The sequence below is a fragment of the Tursiops truncatus genome, chromosome 21, assembly GCF_011762595.2.
Source record: "Tursiops truncatus isolate mTurTru1 chromosome 21, mTurTru1.mat.Y, whole genome shotgun sequence".
Classification (NCBI taxonomy): Eukaryota; Metazoa; Chordata; class Mammalia; order Artiodactyla; family Delphinidae; genus Tursiops; species Tursiops truncatus.
Genome location: NC_047054.1, coordinates 10,549,945 through 10,569,465, shown reverse-complemented (window position 1 = coordinate 10,569,465; position 19,521 = coordinate 10,549,945). Strand labels below are relative to the sequence as shown.

The 19,521-nt window shown below is 48.8% G+C and overlaps 1 protein-coding gene across 3 annotated transcripts in view; it reads left to right on the top strand.

Annotated features, from left to right (window-relative positions):
- Positions 1 to 9,763: 9,763 nt before the first annotated feature.
- ARHGEF10 (Rho guanine nucleotide exchange factor 10) overlaps positions 9,764 to 19,521 on the top strand; it is an 87,623-nt gene continuing 77,865 nt past the window's right edge. For all 3 annotated transcript variants that reach the window (XM_073798657.1, XM_019921580.3, XM_073798654.1), the window contains exon 1: positions 9,764 to 9,868. The gene's annotated coding sequence lies outside the window, so the exon portion shown is untranslated. The remainder of the gene's footprint in view (positions 9,869 to 19,521) is intronic.

Here is a 19,521-nt window from a genome sequence, read left to right as displayed (position 1 = left end):
GGAGAAGGGAGCTGACTGGGGGCCAGTTTCAGCAGGAATCCGCCCTGCTTTACTTTGGTGCCTGGCAAAACAATCCCTCAGCATCAGCTGGGTGCAAGTAACAGCGGTACGAGCAATAAATAGTGATACAAGTAATAACTAGTGATACAAGCAATAAATATACAAGCAATAGTGATACAAGTAATAGTGATACAAGTAATAACTAGTGATACAAGCAATAAATAGTGATACAAGCAATAGTGATACAAGTAATAGTGATACAAGCAATAAATAGTGATACAAGCCATAAATAGTAGTATAGTAATAGTGATACAAGCAATAGTGATACAAGTAGTAAAGAGTGATACAAGCAATAAATAGTGATACAAGTAATAAATAGTAGTATATGTAATAAATAGTGATACAAGTAATAGTGATACAAGCAATAGTAGTATAATAAATAGTGATGATACAAGCAATAAATAGTAGTGTAAGTAATAAATAGTGACACAAGTAATAAATAGTTATAGAAACAATAAATAGTAGTACAAGTAATAAATAATGATAAAAGGGATAAGAGCGCAGCCACCACCACTCTTTTTCTTCCCCTGTGTCATGAAAGGCTTCATTACATTTACAAGGAAGTTCAGGCTTGAGTTTTATCGGTTTTTTTTCCAATTTTTTTAAAAAGGTATATTTGACATATAGCATTGTATTAGTTTCAGGTGCACAACATAATGATTTGATATATGTGTATATTGTGAAATAATCATCACGGTAATTCTAGTTAACATCCATCCCCTTACATGGTTACAAAATGTTTTTCTTGTGATCTTTTAAGATCTAGTCTCCTAGCAACTTTCAAATATACAATATTGTTAACTTTGGTCACCATGCTGTACATTACATCCCCGGAACTCATAACTGGAAGTCGGTAGCTTTTGACCCTCTTCACCCATTTCGCCCATTCCCCACCCTCATCTCTGGCAACTGTCAATACAATCTCTGTATACACATATATATATGTATACATAAGTGTGTATATATATACACACACACACATACACACACACACACACACACACACACACTACACCTTCTTCATCCAGTAATATGTTGATGGACACTTGGGTTGTTTCTATATCTTTGCTATTGTAAATAATGCCGTGGTGAACATGGGGGTGCAGATATCTTTTCCGGATAGCGGTTCTGTTTCCTTTGGATAAGTACCCAGAAGTGGGATTACTGGACCATATGGTAGTTCTATTTTTAATTTTTTTAGGAATCTCCATACTATTTTCCACAGTGCCTGCACAAATTTACTTTCCCACCAACAGTGTACAAGGTTTCCGTTTTCTCCACACCCTCACCAACACTTATTTCTTGTCGTTTTGATAACAGCCATTCTAACTGGTGTGAGGTGATGTTTCACTGTGGTTTTGATTTGCATTTCCCTGATGATTAGTGATGTTGAATATCTTTTCATATGCCTGTTGTCCACTTGTATGTCTTCTTTTGAAAAATGTCTATTCAGTTCCTCTGCCCATTTTTAATTAGATTGTCTGTTTGTTTTTTTTTGGCTACTGAGTTGTATGAGTCCTTTATATATATTTTGGGTATTAACCCCTTATCAGAAAAACAGGCTGTCTATTCCCCATTGTATTACTGGGGGGAAGTGTGAGATCATCCATCCCATCTCACAGGGCTGAGAAATTAAACACTTTATCCAGTCATCCAACTAGTTGAAGCATGGCTAAGGTGAAGACATACATCTTTCTATTTTCAGCCAAATTCACATTTTATTACCACAGGATGGTGCTTCTTATGAGTAATGTTTAACTAGCTTATCATTTTCCATTAAGATTCCCATGTCTGTTTTCAGAAAAGGAAATGCTTAGGAGATTTTAGAAAATGGTATCGTTTTCCCCCTCAAATTAGTTGGTTGATTTTTTTCATCTTCAGCAACATGGTGGTCTTGTCTAAGTTTCATTTGGGAGGGAAATAGGAAAACCACCATACTGTGAGCATACACTGAGTCATAGCTTTTCCACAAACACTTTCAAATCTTGGCTGGATCTGACCCAGCAGGGACCAAGAACCGGAAAGGGTGGGGCTCTTTGTTTTTGAGAATAGCTTCTTTGTTGTCTGCTTGTTAAATAATTCAGTCAGATTTAAATTTGGGGATAATTAGGTGAAAATCAAAAAAGGTAAAAAGTGATAAAAGCTAATTAAAATCTCTGATTTGGGATGTAGTAAGAAAATTGAATCTATTGCTACTAAGGGCTTGCCAGTAAAATTGGCACCTTATGGGGGAGTGTCTGGTAGACCGAGTGTCCCTAAGCTGAAGGTGGCTTCTGACACAGAACTTATCCTGCTCATTAGTTGAAGTTAATATCTGTGACAGTATTGCTCTGATTGCTGCTTTATACCCAGGCAAGCGCACAAAACCTAACAAAGCTACAATACCATGCATTTGGAACTATAACATAGAACACAGTGTTTCTATCCACATAAGTAAACCAAAGAGAAAAATAATAGAATTGAACCTGAAATTATTTAAATTTTCTATCAAATGTTGCTGCCCCCAAAGAAGTAAGTTTAATTAGAGAGGAAGGAGGGAGAGCCTTGAGAGTCTGAAAGGAGGCCGCAAAGATGATGAACTCTAACATTCACAGTGTTTCTTTATCACATTAAAACTCACTTCCGGGATTCCCTGGCAGTCCAGTGGTTAAGACTTCGCCTTCCAATGCAGGGGTACCGGTTTGATCCCTGGTCAGGGAGCTAAGATCCCACATGCCTTGCGGCCAAAAAACCAAAACAGAAACAATATTGTAACAAATTCAATAAAGACTTTAAAAATGGTCCACATAAAAAAAAATCTTAAAAAGAATAGTCTCTTTAAAAAAAAAGAAAAAACTCACTTCAAATTCTGCCTCTTCTTTACCTTGATATCTGACTCACTTAAAAAAAATGAACTCGGGGCTTCCCTGGTGATGCAGTGGTTGAGCACTTATACACTTAATTTATGAGACTGCAGGTGGTGTTCCCAATACAATGTCCTATCTGTGCCCCCATCACCAACATACAAGAATTCCAGTCGTCCCACAGCCTTGTCGACACTTGGTGTTGTCAGAATTCTCCGCTTTATCATTCCAGGAGCTGCCTCGTTAGTTAATCTTTCGAATAACTACAAGAATTAAACTGTAGTGTGATCTGCTAACACGGTCTAGTGGGAAAGGCAGAAACCAATGCAGCTGACCCTTGAACAATGTGGAGGTGGGAGCACTGACCCCCAAGCCATCGAAAACATGGGTACTGCTATCTCTGCCTCAAAAACAAAGGAAATGGTCCATGACTCGGCCGAGGGCAGGAAGCTGAAACAGTCTGGATGGAATCAGGACTCCACCCCTCGTTCTTTTGATCCCACATATTGTGATCTCTAATCAAACACAAACTTTCCCCAAACTTAGTCAATTTAAAAATCTGTAAAATGAAAATACAGGTACTACGCTTATTGAAAAAGAAAATTTGCATATAAGCAGACCCTTGTAGTTCAAACCCGTTCAAACCCGTTTAAGGGTCAGCTGCAATTATACACTCCAAGCTGCCCATTTCTGTAAAGCAGAGGTTGGGACTTGATTCTGCCGGGGGTCGGGAGGGAACCATCCTAGGTCCCTGAGATTCGGCGTGGCTGCATCCGATCTGCTTTGTGCGTCTCTGGCTGCTCTGCAGAGACTGGCCATCAGGAGGATGAAACTTAAAAAGGGAAAACACAGACACATGACACAGACCAGACTCTGATCCTGAAAGCTGACTGTAGGGCGGGAGAGAGTGTAGGCGGAGAAACGGGCGGGTCTGAAAACACCTTAACCAGGAAGGCACCATGTCAGCTAAGGGAGAAGGCAGCTTTGAGCAGCCAGGCCTCAGGGTGCAGAGCTCGGCACAGAGACAGAGCTGCCCGCTCGCTGCCTGGGGGCAGCAGCCGGGGACCAACCAGGTCCTCAGCCAGATGTTTCAGCAGAGTGATGGCAAGAGAAAGAACTTCTACTCACAACACTTCTGACACCAAGCGTGCGGGTTTTTCCGCATGCCAACCAATCCTCCGACGCCAGCTGGGTGTGCTACCATCCACACGGAGTTAGCATCACGTCCTGCAGTTGAGGGCTTGGTGCCACGATGCCCAGCTCCACACACCAGCCCAGGTCTCTCACACTTCTGACTTGGGTCCCCACAAGCCCTTTCTTGGGTTCAGTAATTTGCTCACAGAACTCAGGCAAACACTGCTTACGTTTACTGGTTTATTACCTACTGAGGGATAAGATTAAAGGTTACGGACGAACAGCCAGGTGAAGGGGCACAGAGGGCGAGGTCTGGGAGGGTCCTGGGGGCAGGAGCTTCCGTCCCGGGGAGTTGGGGATGTGTCCATCCACCTGGAAGCTCTCCAAACCCCATAGTTTGTGAATTTGTTTGGAGGCTTCATCACGTAGGCACGATCCATTGTTAACTCAATCTCCAGCCCTCTCCCCTCCCAGAGGATGGGGGTGGGGCTGGAAGTTCCAAGCCTCTCATCCTGGCTCAGTATTTCTGAGCCATCCGGGAGCTGCCTCACTAGAACCAACATGCTCCCATCACCCAGGAAGCCCCAGGGTATTGCGGAGCTCTGGGCACGGGCACTGGGGGCAGACACACATCTGTCCGCTAGGTCACAGCTGTGTCACAACAGCCAGGTGGGACGGGGCGCAGCGGGCAGGGGAGCTGGGAATTGAAGCGGTGAGCATCTCAGGTCGGGTTCTGCAGACACACACCCTCGTTCAGAGTTCACGTGAAGGGTCCCAGAAACAGAGGTGGGGCCCGCCTGCAGGCACCGTGATGAAGGTCTGGAAGTCGGGGTGGGGATCTGTGGGGTGGATGGAAGCAGAGACAGAGCAGAGGTCTGAACCTGGACTACAAAGTAACCGCGGTGACCTTGGGCAGGAGCAGGGCGACTCGTCCCCGAGAAAGGCGTTCATGTCCTTCTGGTGTGGACGGGAGTGGGCAGAGGGAGGTCACCCTCTGCCTCAGCAGTTCTAGATACAATGGGAGTCAGCGTCCTGCTGAGAGGGAGAAGCAGTGGTCAGGGGGTCAGCCCCGTGGGATGGTCAAGGCTGGGATCATCCCTGTGGGGATGGGAATGAACCCGAGCTTAGGAAACATCCTCGAGGATCGTCCTGGGTGACGCAGCTCCAGAAACGGGGGAGAACTAGAAGCAGGGACTGCGGGTGGGGTCGGTCTGAGCCCCTCTGTCCACTGCAGCCTCCTTCCTCTCCTCCGCTGCTCGGACCACTCGGCACCAGAATTCCCAGAGCCCGGACACGGTCCTCCCCCACCCCCTGCTCTTCCTAGCAGTCCTGGATAATAAGGTCAAGGTGGCTGACTGCCCAACCCTGAGGTGTGCTGGCCTCTTACAGGACAGCAGGGGCTGCAGATGCCCTACTTCTCACCGGCGGAGAAGCTCAGGCCACCAGGTCAGAAAAACAGATGTACCTACACACAGGAGTGGGGTGCGGGGCGTTCCTTTGGGCTCCTCGAATCATGGCACCTTCCTGACTGCGTGTCTCCTCGGCACTGACGACCCCTGTGCTCACCCTGCTGAGAATCAGAGCTTATTCTGGGCAGGACCAGGGCTCTCCGAGCAGGAAAGAAGCTTCTAGAACAACCGTCCTCCTTCTCTGTCCCTTCTTGGACATTCTTTTCCAGCTCCAGCTCCCCAAACTTTGAACCGTCCTGCCAGAGGAGAGGAGGGGAGGGCGGGATGGAAGGAGGGAAGAGACACAGCGCTCCAGCCCACACAAGTCCAGGTGTCACCTGCTGGCCTCAGGGGAGCCTGCATGTGAACCTGAAGCCCTGGGATGGAGGCCTTGCACCCGGCTCTCGACCCACGTCTGCGGCTGGTGGGCGCTGCCTGCCCTTCTCGGGGCCCTTCGCCTCCCCCGCTGGACACGGAGCAAAGCGAGAAAACAGCTCGGGCCTCATGGCAAGGGCTCTGGGAACAGAACAGCCCTGTCTCCGCCTGGAACAATGCTTCCTTCTCGCCCTCCAGATTCCCGTGACGCCAGAAACAGCAGCCGTGGGACCCGCCTCACTGATCTTGCCGGGTTCCTCCGCCTCGTCGCCGCTTCTTGGCTTTCCTTTCCCTCCCTCGCCCCCTCGTGTCTCGTCGGGCTGCCGGCCCTCGGAGGGGACGCGGGTAGGGGCGGGTAGGGGCGGGGCGGAGATGCTGCAGGCAGGGCGCGGAAGGCGAGCGAGAGCGAGGGAGGGAGCGGCCCGGATCAGGGCACAGGGGCTGGGAGCCCCTCCCACTCGCCAGCCGCCTCCGGCCCAGCCCGCTGGTTTGGGGCTGAGCGAAGGCACCCACACACCCACCACGGCGGTCGTTTCCGTAGAGACGGACACGCAGCTCTGGGCAGAGGGTGTGCTCCAGGTCTGTTCTCTTTTCACGCAACGCAGTGTGTTTGAGGTTCATCTCAGCCACTGAGTGCAGTTTATTCCTTTCTGTTACTGTCCTTTCTGATACTGTTACACGCAGCGCTCTCCTGTGGGACCAGACCACACTTCGTGGCTACAGCCACCCTTTGATGCAATTTGACTTTTCCCAGTTTTGAACTATGTGCACTGTTTTGAACAGTTTGAACTGTTAACGAATAAAAAAATTCTTTTAATGGTCTTTTTACGGGCTTATGTTTTCCTGTACCTTGAAGGAATACCTAAGAGGGCGGTTGCTGTGCTTGTCCTACGAGAAGCTGCAAAACAAATGTTCCAAATGATTGTACCATTTTACACTCCCATCAACAGTGTGTAGTTGTGATGGTTAATATTATGGGGCAACTGATGGCCATGGGTTACCCTGATTGAACATTTTTTCCAGGTGCTTCCAGAGAAGATTAGCGTTTGAGCCCGTGGACTCAGTAAATGGCCCCCACCCCATGTGCGTGGGGATCGTCCAATCAACTGAAGGCTTGAAAAAAACAAAAGACGGAGGAAGGAGGAATTCCCCATTTTTCTGCCTCATTGATGAGCTGGGTCATCTCAGGTCATCTCCTGTCCTCTGACTGGGATTCACACCATCGGCTCCCTGGGTTCACCGGCTTTCCTGAGTCAGACGGCACATCCTGGGGCTTGTCAGCCTCCATACCTGTGTGAGCCACTTCCTCATATTCAGTCTCTTTCTCTCTCTCTCTCTCCCCCTCTCCCTCTCCCTCTCTCCATATATATATATAATATCCCACTGGTCAAAGAGGAAATTACAATGGAAATTCTGATTCTTTTCCACATCAGGGCTTACAGGAAATGGTGATATATCTGAAGAACACTAGAATAAACTAGACAGGACTGGAGGCTTCAATCGGAGTTCTTTCTGCCCCAGCACCATGCCCACCCACTTCAGCATTGCCCTTCCTGATGGCCCTGAGCTTAGGGGGTCAACACAGCCATTGTGGAAATGGGGAAGCTGCACTCTGTGCTTCTAGTTATGATGCTGCTACTGTATTGTCCCCATGGTCCAAAATAGCATGATTTCTGAGTGGAAAATGATGACAATAGCAGCCTCCTGAACTTCCTTAAGTTTCTTAAAATGAACTTGTGAGCCATCTGTTAGAAATAGTGATTCAATATGTTTTCTTGTTCCTGAAAAAAAAAAAGTTAGACCCAAGTTATATTATGGCTTAGTGAGCATCTACTCTTCCCAGACATCATACTGCGTTCTTTATATAGTTCTCCCTTTTAAACATCTTATCTATGATGTAGATATTATTAGTTACATTTTCTAGATGGTGAGATGGAAGCTCAGAGAACTGTGTAAGTCACACAGGATTTTGTTAGTGTTAGAAACCAAAATAGGATCCCCAAATCGACTCCCAATCCCTTGTTTCATCCATATACAGTATAATTTCCCTCTTATCTCTGCTCCACTAGATCAGAAACACAACACGTAACAGGATTTTCCTGTTGTGTGGTGAACAGAACTAACTCACTTGGTCTTTCTACCTCTGTCCACCATGGCTACTAAGAAAATTGGGTAGGAGAACTCTGAATAAGGTACTCAAAGAGCCCTAGGAAAAGAGACCCCAAATAATGTTTCTGATACTAAAGACACTGAAAGGAAGTATCTTTTTCAATTGATTCAGGCTCTAGTATCTTCCCAGGGTGCTCTAAGATAGGTCTGAAATAGTATTTAAAAACAGCTCAGTCTTTTTCCATAAAATTAGAGAATGCTAATAATAAACATTGCTAAAATATTCCCTTACCTACTCTTATTTTTTTCCCAACCATTGTAGTCTTTATATGGTAGCTATGATTTATGAGTCACAATTTCCAGGGAAAGAAATTTTACAGAGCATGGGGGCTTTAAAGGCACTCAATGTTCAAATTAGCTTTCTGACATTTAGCTACATGGTCTTCCTTCTATAAACCTAGTGAATGGTACCTTAGATCTTTAAGGTGTCTGGCAGTTCTGACGTTCTGACTTTAAATTACTTCTAGAGAGAGATTTGGTTGAGAGATTTGGGCAGGAGATGGGAGAGGCTTAGGGCATGGCTCATATGTTTACCTTGTTGACCAGGTAACAGGCAACATTCTTCAGCTGTCATTTTGGTTTGTATTCTTGTTAAAGATGCTTTGTCTTGAGTTTTGTCCTATAGCAGAAATTAGAGCAATAATATGCTTCCTTTTTAAAATTATAAAACAAAGAAATGCTCCTGGCAAACAATTCCAACAGCACAGAAGGAAATTCTTGTTTATCTTAGGCGCTTCTGTGAGGAACCAAGCATATGCGTGGATTTTTTTTTTTTTTTTTTTTTTTTTTTTTTTCTTTTGCGGTACGCGGGCCTCTCACTGCTGCGGCCCCTCCCGCCGCGGAGCACAGGACCCGGACGCACAGGCCCAGTGGCCATGGCCCACGGGCCCAGCCGCTCCGCGGCATGCGGGACCCTCCCGGACCAGGGCACGAACCCGCGTCCCCTGCATCGGCAGGCGGACTCCCAACCACTGCGCCACCAGGGAAGCCCTGCGTGGATTTTTAACCTCAAATGGGCTCGTAGTATAAGGATGCTTTTTAGGCCCAATAAGCGCTGTCCATTCCAAGGGTGAAAACGCAGGGTCAAGCTCTCCCACTTATAGCATTGCTTTTTGGCTCTTACAAGATACGGAATTCTAGAACCCATGTTCACCGTCAAGGTAAAGGTGAAAATGAGCGCTTTCCAGTAAAAGGTAAGCTTTAAAAATTGTCTCGGCAATGTGAAATCATTGCATTTCCAAACTCCAAACACTTGGCGGGCCTCGGGGCAGCTGACCTTCTGAGGAGCCAGGAACGCCCCTGCTGGCAGGGCCAGCGAGCGAAGGGAGGGTGGGTGCTCTGGGGACAGCGAGGGGGGTGGGGAGATCTAGGGGTGTGATCTGCCCGGCGGACTCTGCCCACGCGCGCGCAGCCCGAGGGCTCCCCGGGGAAGAGATGGGGGTCTGGGGGTCCAGGGGTGCCCTGCCGGGCGCCCCCCTGCCCACGAGTGAGCAGCCCGAGGGCTCTGTAGGGAAAAGACACGGGTCTAGGGGTCCTGCCTGGCGCCCCCAGCCGACGTGGGCGCAGCCAGGCTGGGCTTTGAGCCGAAGGAGGGGGTGCGGGTGGCCACGTGGCTCCGCAGGAATGCGCGGGCGCGGGGGCGGGGCGCCGCAGAGGAACGGGCAGGCGCGGCAGCCAGTGGGCGCCCGGCACCACCCAATCCAGCCAATCACGGCGTGCGGGTGGGCCTGCCTCTCTGTGGGTGGGGCGGGGCCAGGGCGCATCTCGGGGCCGCGGACAAGAGGAGGGGAGAGGGGTCCTCGGAGGGACGGCGGGCCGGGGTCCTGTCCTGGCTGCAGGGTGAGTGCGGGCGGGGGATGGGCGGGGGTCCTGTGGGTTGAGCGCGGGCGGGGGGCGGATGGCGGGTGGGGTCCTGCGGGGTGAGAGTGGGTGGTAGGCGGGCGGGGGTCCTTGAACGGCGCCTCCAGCGAGCCCACCTATCGCGGGGATTCGGAGTTTCCTTTTTTTCCTTTGAAAGTTACACTTCTGCCTAACTCCCCCGAATTGGCCAGATACCACCGCTCCTTGAAGTCCGGGTTGCCCGCCAGCCCCAGGTTTTGGGTGACTGTGCGAGGGCCACTCGGGGTGCACCTTGCCCCCGGGCACGGACCGTGCAGGTGGCGGAGCTGAGGCCCGGGAAAGCCCCCATTTACCGCGAATCCCGGCGGTAATGGGAGCCGGGTCGAGACCCCGCAGGCTGTCAGGAGGGTGCAGGAGGGACCCCAGGCCGGGGCCCCAGTGACGTTGCAGGAGGAGTGGCGAGTTGGGGTGTTTAGGTGGGGAGCAGTCATGTATATTTTCCGATAGAGGAAAAAGTCCTTGGCCCACTTTAGGGTGAAAATAATTACTATTGTACTTAAAAAACCCGTACGTGTTTCCTCCCCCTCCCCCCATCTTCCATTCCTGGGGAGACTGAAGGGGGTGTGCTGCCAGTAGTCGGCAGGTACCTTGCTCATCCCCACCTGGCCACACCTCCCCTCTGGGAGACCCTCGGTTTGAGCGTAAAAATCTGAGTAAATGTTTCAGCTTTTAAAAGGACGTGAACATTCTGAGAAAGCAGCAGACGTACTTGGTGCAATGTAATATTCTTTTCAATTACTAGAGGTAAAAATTCTCATTAACTCAAAATGCAATGGATTTTTAGCTCTTCTTTGGTTGAGCCACAAAGAAAAAAATAAAGTAGCATCAGTGTTCTGGATTTTGTGCAAGAGTTACTTAATATCCCTTCAGGTAGAACATTGGGAGGGATAACGTTTTCACTGTTCATTTATTGCTTAAAAAATATATTTTGGACATCTGTTTTCTAGGAAATAACTTTTATTATAATGGAAAGATGAGATATACTCTGTGTAATTTAAAAATATAATTTACCCCTTAAGCTCGCACAGTGTTTACTTGATTGGCCCTGGGATATGATTTAGTGGCCGCATGTGCAGTTAGGTGACTCAGTGACTCTTTATGGTTTCCTGATTTCATGTCCATAAGAAAAGTCACTCATAGAAAGTGGTATTTCATAATAGATTAGTCTCTCCATACAGGCCAGATTCTATCAAAGCAGTTGTAGACATTTAGGGATGAAGTAAAATTCAAAGTTATTCAATATAGCTTTTCATCTTTTAAAAATCGAACTTGACTTTCTCGTTTTACCAAATTTGTCATCTTGATATTTTGACGTGCCGCGTTTTCTCTGCAGTTTTTCTGGTGGGGTTAGAAGAACTTCTTGACTCTTTGGGAATTCTTGGAGATCGAGGGGTTCTGGTGGCATTTGGACCCTGGGCTGAGTTCTGGAACTGCTCACCCCACCCTGGGGAGTCAGGTCCCCACAGAATTTGTTTACTCACTTTGGAAATTGCTGGACCGCAAGTGTGTGGAAATGTGTTTTAAAATAAGGACGTTCTGCATAAGTTAGAGCAAACTAAAAATGCTGTGAGTTTGGCTGTATTACTCTGGAATATCAATAATACAGACCCTTGTTGAAAACTACAGTGTTCTTATTGCACAAGGCATGATAGAAAAGCTGCAACAAAAAATTCACATCTTGGGATATTCAGAGCATATTCATGTATACTTCATACATTATTCATAGTTTGCACAGGTAGAAACATACGTGGAGTGAAACAAGATAGAAGGGGAACATAGATGTTAAACATTTATTGGGGTAGGATTACTGCTCTCTGGGTTAAGCCTTCTGGAAGTGTAATTTGAGAAAACGAGGTGGGAAGTTCTGGGAGCTTTGCGGTACAGAGGGGTGTGCAGGTCTGCGGATGGGGGGCAAGGCCAGCTCTGGGGTGATGGCTGTGAGCAGTGAGGCACAGGAGAGCTGGCAAAGGACCCTCTTATCTGCCACCAGCCCCTACCCACCATACCCCCCCCCCCGTTGTCTCTCCTTCCCAACTTTTCAAAGATCCAGACATCAAAGTTTGTTTTTGCTACTTCTTTGTTTTTGCGTGCACAGTTTCAAAACTTTGATTATAAAAATGAGCAGTCATGGCACTGGTGTTATTCTTTCATTTCCTGTTCTTCTTTATATCATGAAAGTAATGCGTACCTGCTAGTAGAAGGTGCTTTCTCTGGGTTGTTGATGTTTTATGGTTTCATTAAAGAGTGTTCAAAAGATTTTTTTAAAGTTTTTATTTATTTTTTTTAGGTTTAAAGTGTTTCTCTTCCATGAGCTACGTTCTGATACTAGAAATTACTTTTTGAAGTAAAATGCAGCGCCAAAAGCTTCTCCAGCCTTGCAGTGCCCTTGGGAAAGGGAGCTGTGAAGAAAGGTCATGGGTGGGTGAGGGTGCTGCTTTGCGCTCCCACACAGATGGCTGAGCTAGCCTTCCACCGGGTGAGGCGGGCGGCTGGTGACCTGGTGGCCTGTCTGAGACTCCAAGGGCTTGGCTCAGTGAGTCCCCTGTGACCCTGACATGGGCATTTAGGAAGAAAACAAAAGGAATAGGTGAGGATGCCCGAATACTCTGTACACTGATAGCTACACGTAGCAGAGGACCTTTCACACGCGAGGTGTGTCAGGGTCCTGAGGGCAGGGCTTTGCTTCCTGGGCTGAGGTTTCGCTCTTTTTCTTGGGCTGGAGGCCAGCAGGCTGTGGGGAACCCGAGCCTCATGTGTGGACATCATTTTTTTTTTTTTTTAAGAAAGCACTGTGGACATTCAGACTCCGAAGTCAAACAGATACGAACTTTGAACTTGAGTCATTTCTCAGTGGTGTGGAGAATGGGAGCTGACAGTACTGGAAAAGCTGAGGAGTTTTATTTTGATAAAAGTGTTCTGTGCACACCTAGTGTTTTATTCTGTTATTCGCCTTATTTCCCTGAAGGGAAGATGGGGGGGGGGTGACTTTAGCTGGTTTCTGACTTGACGGGACGGAGAACATCGAGCAGAAGGGGTAGCGTCTGTGCTGAGGCCGTGCTCAGCGCCCATCTCCACTGGGGTTGGAAGGCCTTAGACCCCCGGAAGGACGCAGGGGAGTCGCTTGGCTGCTTTGCCCTCGGGCCAGGCTCTGCCCTGCTTCAGCAATGGCTTGCAAGGGCTGCTCGAAAGTGTTGGCATCTGCCTGGTGGTGGGGATGGGAGGCGGTGTGGGCCACTGTAGATACTGCCCAGGAGTTCCAGATTTAACCGTGATCCCATCTTGGGAGCCAGAGCCTACTTCTGGGTGAGGAGTGCTGAGCTCTGAGGGCAGGAATCTGGCATGTGTCTTGCCTCCCTGTGTGTGTAGGTCTGAGCCTGGCCGGGTGGCGGCGCCTGCTCCGGGCTGGGGCTCGTCGTGGGGCTGGCCGCCTGCTCCCTTCCGAGGACGTGGACTTGGCCCCTGGCCCCGGCTGGCCGGCCCTCTCGCTGCAAAAGTGATAAGACGTTGACTGATGCTTTGTTCTCAAGCACTTGACTCCGCAGGTCGCTGGGAAGCGGCCACGTGGGCAGCACCGATTCACGTCCATCAGAGAAGCTTGGGCTGGACGTCACCTGCGTGGCCAGGGACTCAGCCAGCGGGGCCCTTCTCCCAGAGCAGTGCCGGGCATGGGCCTCCGTCTCAGAGTTCTTGTCCCGGCTGGCGTGCCCTAGGTCGCTTTTCAGTTGGAACCAAAATCAGACTCAGGCTGTTGGGGTCCAGGGTCTGTGGAGGACAGAGTCCCGTCTCAGGCCCAGAGCCGGGGTCTAGAGGGAGCCCACTGGGCCTGCTGCCGGCCTCTGTTCTGCAAGAGCGTTTAGACACGTGCTGCTCCTGGTGATTTAATAGGAAGGAATGAAAGGTGCAGCATTTGCCAGCCGACAGAAGTATTTGGGAAACGAATCCCAGGTAGTTGCAGGGGGGAGAGATTGTTTGCAGGGTGTGCGGCCGCTGCAGCCAGTCTGGGCCGACAAGAGGGCATCGGGACCCTGCCTCATCTCCTGCTTGCCCCGGAAGAGCCGCCTCCTTCTCCACCTTCGTGGGAGGAGGGTGAGGACCCCGGGGAAGGTGAGGAGGGTTCACACCAGGGTGCTGTGCCCACGGCTCATTCCCTGCCGGCGCCTGGGTGTGCTCCGTGGCCCCGTTTCCTGGGCGCACCTGCCGTCTGTCCGGAGCTTCCAGCAGGGAATCTAATGTTAGGCCATCGCCTTAGGCCTCCGTCTCTCCCCTGATGAAATACATTCAATGTCATTTTGTTTTCATGCGTTTTAAAAATCAAGTTCTTGTACTTAAAAAAAAAAAGAACGACCTTTTTACAGATGGGAAGAGGTGCAGGTGGTCACGTGCTGCAGCACATCTGGAAGGGATTTATTAATTTGGTGGATATTTAGTGAGCACCTACTGGGTGCTGACTACCAAGTGCCCTCAGTCCCAAGACTAGGCAGTGAGCAGAAGGCCCAGGTCCTTTTCTCATGGGGCTTGTGTCTTGTGCCCAGGAGACACTGTAGACAGGAAAGTAGATAGTACTTTAGATGATGATAGAAATAAAGCGGGAGACAGGCCTGGGGGTGCTGGGGGGAGGGGCCTGCTACTCACGAAGATGGCAGGTAAGGCCTCACCGGGAAGGTGATGTTCGAGTGAGGACCTGATGGAGAGTGACAGCTGCGCTCATGTCCACCCAAGAGCATTGCAGGCGGAAGGAGCAGCCCGTGCAAGGGCCCTGCGGCAGGAGTGTGTTGGGAGCAGCAGGAAGGCTGGTGGCCGCAGTGCTGAGTGATGGAGGCTGAGGCAGGGCTCCACCTTGGGGAGGAAACAGTGACAGACAGGGGTGCGAACGCTGACTGTGCTTTCATGGGGCCTGCTGGGTGCAGCCTTGAGAAGGTTACAGAGGAGCAGGAATGGGGGAAGGGAGGCCAGTTACGAGACTTTTACAGAAACTCAGGCAAGAGACGGATGGTGGCCATGGAGGGAGGGAGAGACGGCTCACCTCATTGGGGATGTGCTCTGAAGGTGGAGCTGACAGCATTTGCTGGTGGATTAGATGGTGGGGGGAGAGAGAGAGAGAGAGGGAGGGAGGGAGGGGGAGGAGAGAGGGGGCGTGAACAGATATCTTTGTGATATCCTGTTTTTATTTCCTTTGAATACATACCCAGAGATGGGATTGCTGGGTCATATGGTAGCTCTATTTTTTATATTTTTGAGGAACCTCCATACTGTTCTCCATAGCGGCTGCACCAATTTACATTCCCACCAACAGTGCACAAGGGTTCCCTTTTCTCCACACCCTCACCAACACTTGTTATTTCTTGTCTGTCTGTTGATGGCCGTTCTAACAGGTGTGAGCTGATATCTTATTATGGTTTTGGTTTGCATTTCCCTGATGATTAGTGATGTTGAGCATCTTTTCATTTGAATTTGTTCTTTGGAAAATGTCTATTCAGTTCTTCTGCCCGTGTTTTTAGAAATCAGATCGGTGGTTTTTTGGCTATTGCGTTGTATGAGTGCTTTATGTATTTTGGACATTAACCCCGTATTAGATAGATAATTTGCAGATACTTCCTCCCATTCTGTAGGTCGTCTTTTCACTTTGTTGATAGTTTCCTTTGCTGTGCAGAAAGTTTTTAGTTTGATGTGGTCTCGCTTGTTTATTTTTGCTTTTGTTACCTTTGCTTTTGGTGTCAAATCCAAAACCTCATCACTAAGACTGATGTCAAGGACTTTATCACCTGTGTTTTCTTTTAGAAGATGTATGGTTTCAGGCCATACATTCAAGTCTTTAATCCAGTTTGAGTTAATTTTTGTGTATGGTGTAAGGTAGTGACCTAGTTTCATTCTTTTGCATATAGCTGTCCAGTTTTCCCTGCACTAATCATCGAAGAGATTGTCCTTTCCTCTTTGACTGTTCTTGCCTCCTTTCTTGCAGATTAATTGAACATATACACATGGGTTTATTTCTGGGCTCTCAGTTCTTTTCCATTGATCTACGTGTCTATTTTTTTGCCAATACCATTCTGTTTTGATTACAGTAGCTTTGCAGTACAGTTTCAAGTCAAGAAATGTGATGCCTCCAGCTTTGTTCTTCTTTCTCCTGGCTATTTATGTGTTTCCATACAAATTTAAGGATTGTTTGTTCTATTTTTGTGAAAAAAAAACCATGGGAATTTTGATAGAGATTACATTGAATCTGTATATTGCTTTGAGTAGTGTATAGACATTTTAATGATAGTAATTTATCCAGTCCGTGAGCACAGAATATCTTTCTATTTATGTATGTCTTCTTCAGTTTCTTTTACCAGTATCTTATAGTTTTCAGTGTATAGGTCTTGTGCTTCCTTGGTTAAATTTTTTCCTAGATTTTTTCTTTTTGATGCAATTGTAAATGTGATTGTTTTCTTAATTTCTCTTTCTGACAGTTCATTATTAGCATATAGAAAGGAGACAGGTTTTTCTATATTGATTTTGTATCTTGCAACTTTACTGAACTTGTTTATTCTAACAATTTTTTTGGTGGAATCTTTAGGGTTTTCTATATATAATGTCATCAGCAAATATTGACAGTTTTACTTTTTCCTTTTGATTTGGATGCCTTTTATTTCTTTTTCTTGCCTAATTGCTCTGTCTAGGACTTCCAATACTATTTTGAATAAAAGAGGTGAGAGTGGGCATCCTAGGCTTGTTCCTGATCTTAGAGAAAAAGTTCTCTGCTTTCCATTCTTGAGTATGATGTTAGATGTGGGTTTGTCCTAAATGGCCTTTATTATGTTGAGGCACATTCCCTCTGTACCCACTTTGTTGAGAATTTTTGTTTTGAATGGGTGTTGAATTTTGTCAAATGCTTTTTCTGCATCTATTGAGATGATAATATGATTTTTATCCTTCTTTTTAAATTTATTTTTTATTTTATATATTTTTAGCATTTATTTTATTTTTGGCTGCGTTGGGTCTTCGTTGCTGTACTTGGGCTTTCTCTAGTTGCGGTGAGTGGGGGCTACTACTCTTTGTTGTGGTGCATGGGCTTCTCATTCCGGTGGCCTCTCCTGTTGCAGAGCATGGGCTCTAGGCACGTGGGCTTCAGTAGTTGTGGTTCGCGGGCTCTAGAGCGTGGGCTCAGTAGTTGTGGTGCATGGGCTTCATTGCCCCATGGCATGTGGGATCCTCCTGGACCAGGGCTTAAACCCGTGTTGCCTGTATTGGCAGGCAGGTTCTTAACCATTGTGCCACCAGGGAAGCCCCTGTCCTTCATTATTTTTTAAAATATGGTGTATCACATTGGTGGATTTGCAGATGTTGAACCATCCTTGCATTCCTGGAATAAATCCTTTTCACTTAATGTTGAATTTGGTTTGCCAGTATTTTGTTGAGGATTCTTGAATCTGTGTTTATCAGGGATATTGGCTTATAACTTTCTTTTCTTGTGACATCTTCATGTTCTGCAACTTTAGTGAATTTTATGAGATATGTACAGCACATTCCATCCAAAAGAAGCAGAATGGACATTTTTGTCAAGCACACATGGAACATTCTCCAGGATAGATCACGTTAGCTGACAAAACAAGTCTTGATACATTTAAGAAGACTGAAATCATATCAAGCATCTTTTCTGACCACGATGGTGTGAAACTGCTAATCAACCACCAGAAGAAAGTGGGAAGATTCGCAGAAGGTGCCCATCCCTGTGGCTTGGCTGCCATAGTTGCACTTTCTGTGCCGTCTCCTTTGCCTCTCCCTCCTCATTCCCATCATCATCATGGTCATGAGCCTAGCCTCTTGCCCTACAGCCTCCTGGGGGATGGCCTCCATCCACCTGGCCCTCCTCCCCGATGCCCTGTCCACCTGATGCCAGTGTGACTTTTTTTTTTTTTTTTGCGGTACGCGGGCCCCTCACTGCTCTGGCCTCTCCCGTTGCGGAGCACAGGCTCCGGACGCGCAGGCTCAGCGGCCATGGCTCACAGGCCCAGCCGCTCCGTGGCATGTGGGATCTTCCCGGACTGGGGCACGAACCCGCGTCCCCTGCATCGGCAGGCGGACTCTCAACCACTGCACCACCAGGGAAGCCCCAGTGTGACCTTTTAAAAAGGCAACTCTGGCCACATCAGTCCCTGATCAAACACCTTCCGTGGCGCCTTCCGAGCTGAGGCTCTGACCTGGACAGGCCCCACCTCAGGCCACAGCCTCCTCTGCCTGCCCTTGCCTCGTGCTGCTCTCCCCCCAGTCTTCCTCAGGAAAGCTCTCTCCGCTCCCCACACTGAGTCTGCACTCCGGCTCTGTCCTCCTTCCTCCCGTTCTAGGGGAGTCTCAGCCCCCCTGCAGCAGGGCAGATGTGATTGCAGATGCTGCCTGGACACAGCCCTCCTTCCCACCCCACAGTGGTCCACAGTGTGGCCCAAGCCAGTGCTGGGTGTGTGGACAGTGCCAGCATCCCAGGGGACGGCGATTATAGGGTGGGACCAGGTGGAGCCAGGCCGCCCCACACCTGGGCTGAGCTGCTGCCCCTGGACGCGTGATGAAAGGCTCCAGGGAGCTTTGCAGGGACAGTGGCTTCGTCTGCATCCGACTGCTGTAATTACACATTCGCACAGCACACTTCCTTCTCTGTGGAAGAATTCCATTGTGTTTCCTGTAAGTAACGGGAACTCCTGCTGGAATATGAGCCCCTCGGCCAGGGCCCTCACAGTCCGTCACCCTTGACCTTGACCCACGTGTCCCTGCAAGGAAGGCAGGGGGATGGACGTCAGCTCCAGGGTTTTCCCAGGTTCCTTCCATTCCTGAGGCTGGATGTCCTTGTCTGTAAGGATTGTTTCTGAAAGTTGGGATTCACATCATGCAAGAAATTGCTGCGCGTGTGGGTCACAGGAGGAAGGGTGGGGCGTTTGCTGCCGTCTCGCCTCCTCGCCGCCCTCCTCCCCTGATCCCTTGGGGTGATTTGGTGCCTGTTTGCTCTGCGTCCTTGGTCAAGTCCTGAACTGCCAGTGGCTGGGGTGCTCTGTGCCTGTCCTTGGAGGGGCATGTGTGGCGGGGGAGGTGACAGGGAGGCCTGGGCAGAGAGAGGACAGGCTGCAGCCCAAGAATTAATCAGAGGAAGAGATGCCCACCAGCCGACTGAGAGGGCACAGAATGTCACACACGGAGACGCAGAGTCCAGGCCGGTGGTGACCCCCTCGCAAGAGTAACTTTGTCCGGTTTTGTTTTATGAATATAATACCCCCTTTGATGAAAACATTTCTCAAGGACACTGCCAATTAAAGACAGAACTAACTGCGTCCTTGGTAAGTTTTGAGATGAAGCGACAGTGCTTTTTGTCTAGGTGGTTTTGAGGTTTCGAGAGAAGGCTCTCAGGCTGGGTTGTGTGGCCACGGACAGCCGTGTGGGGGGCCTTGGATGCGGGCAGGCTTCAGGAGTCCGTGGGGCGTGAAGCGTTTGTGCTGTGAGTCTCTGGGTGCCTTGGTCCTCGGGGGGCAGCGGGGCAGCTGTCTTCCTGATGCTTGAGTCTGGCTCGGGCGCGTGCATCCCAGCTGATGTGGGCCTGCGGCTGGGGGCAGGGCCTGCTGGATTCTGGA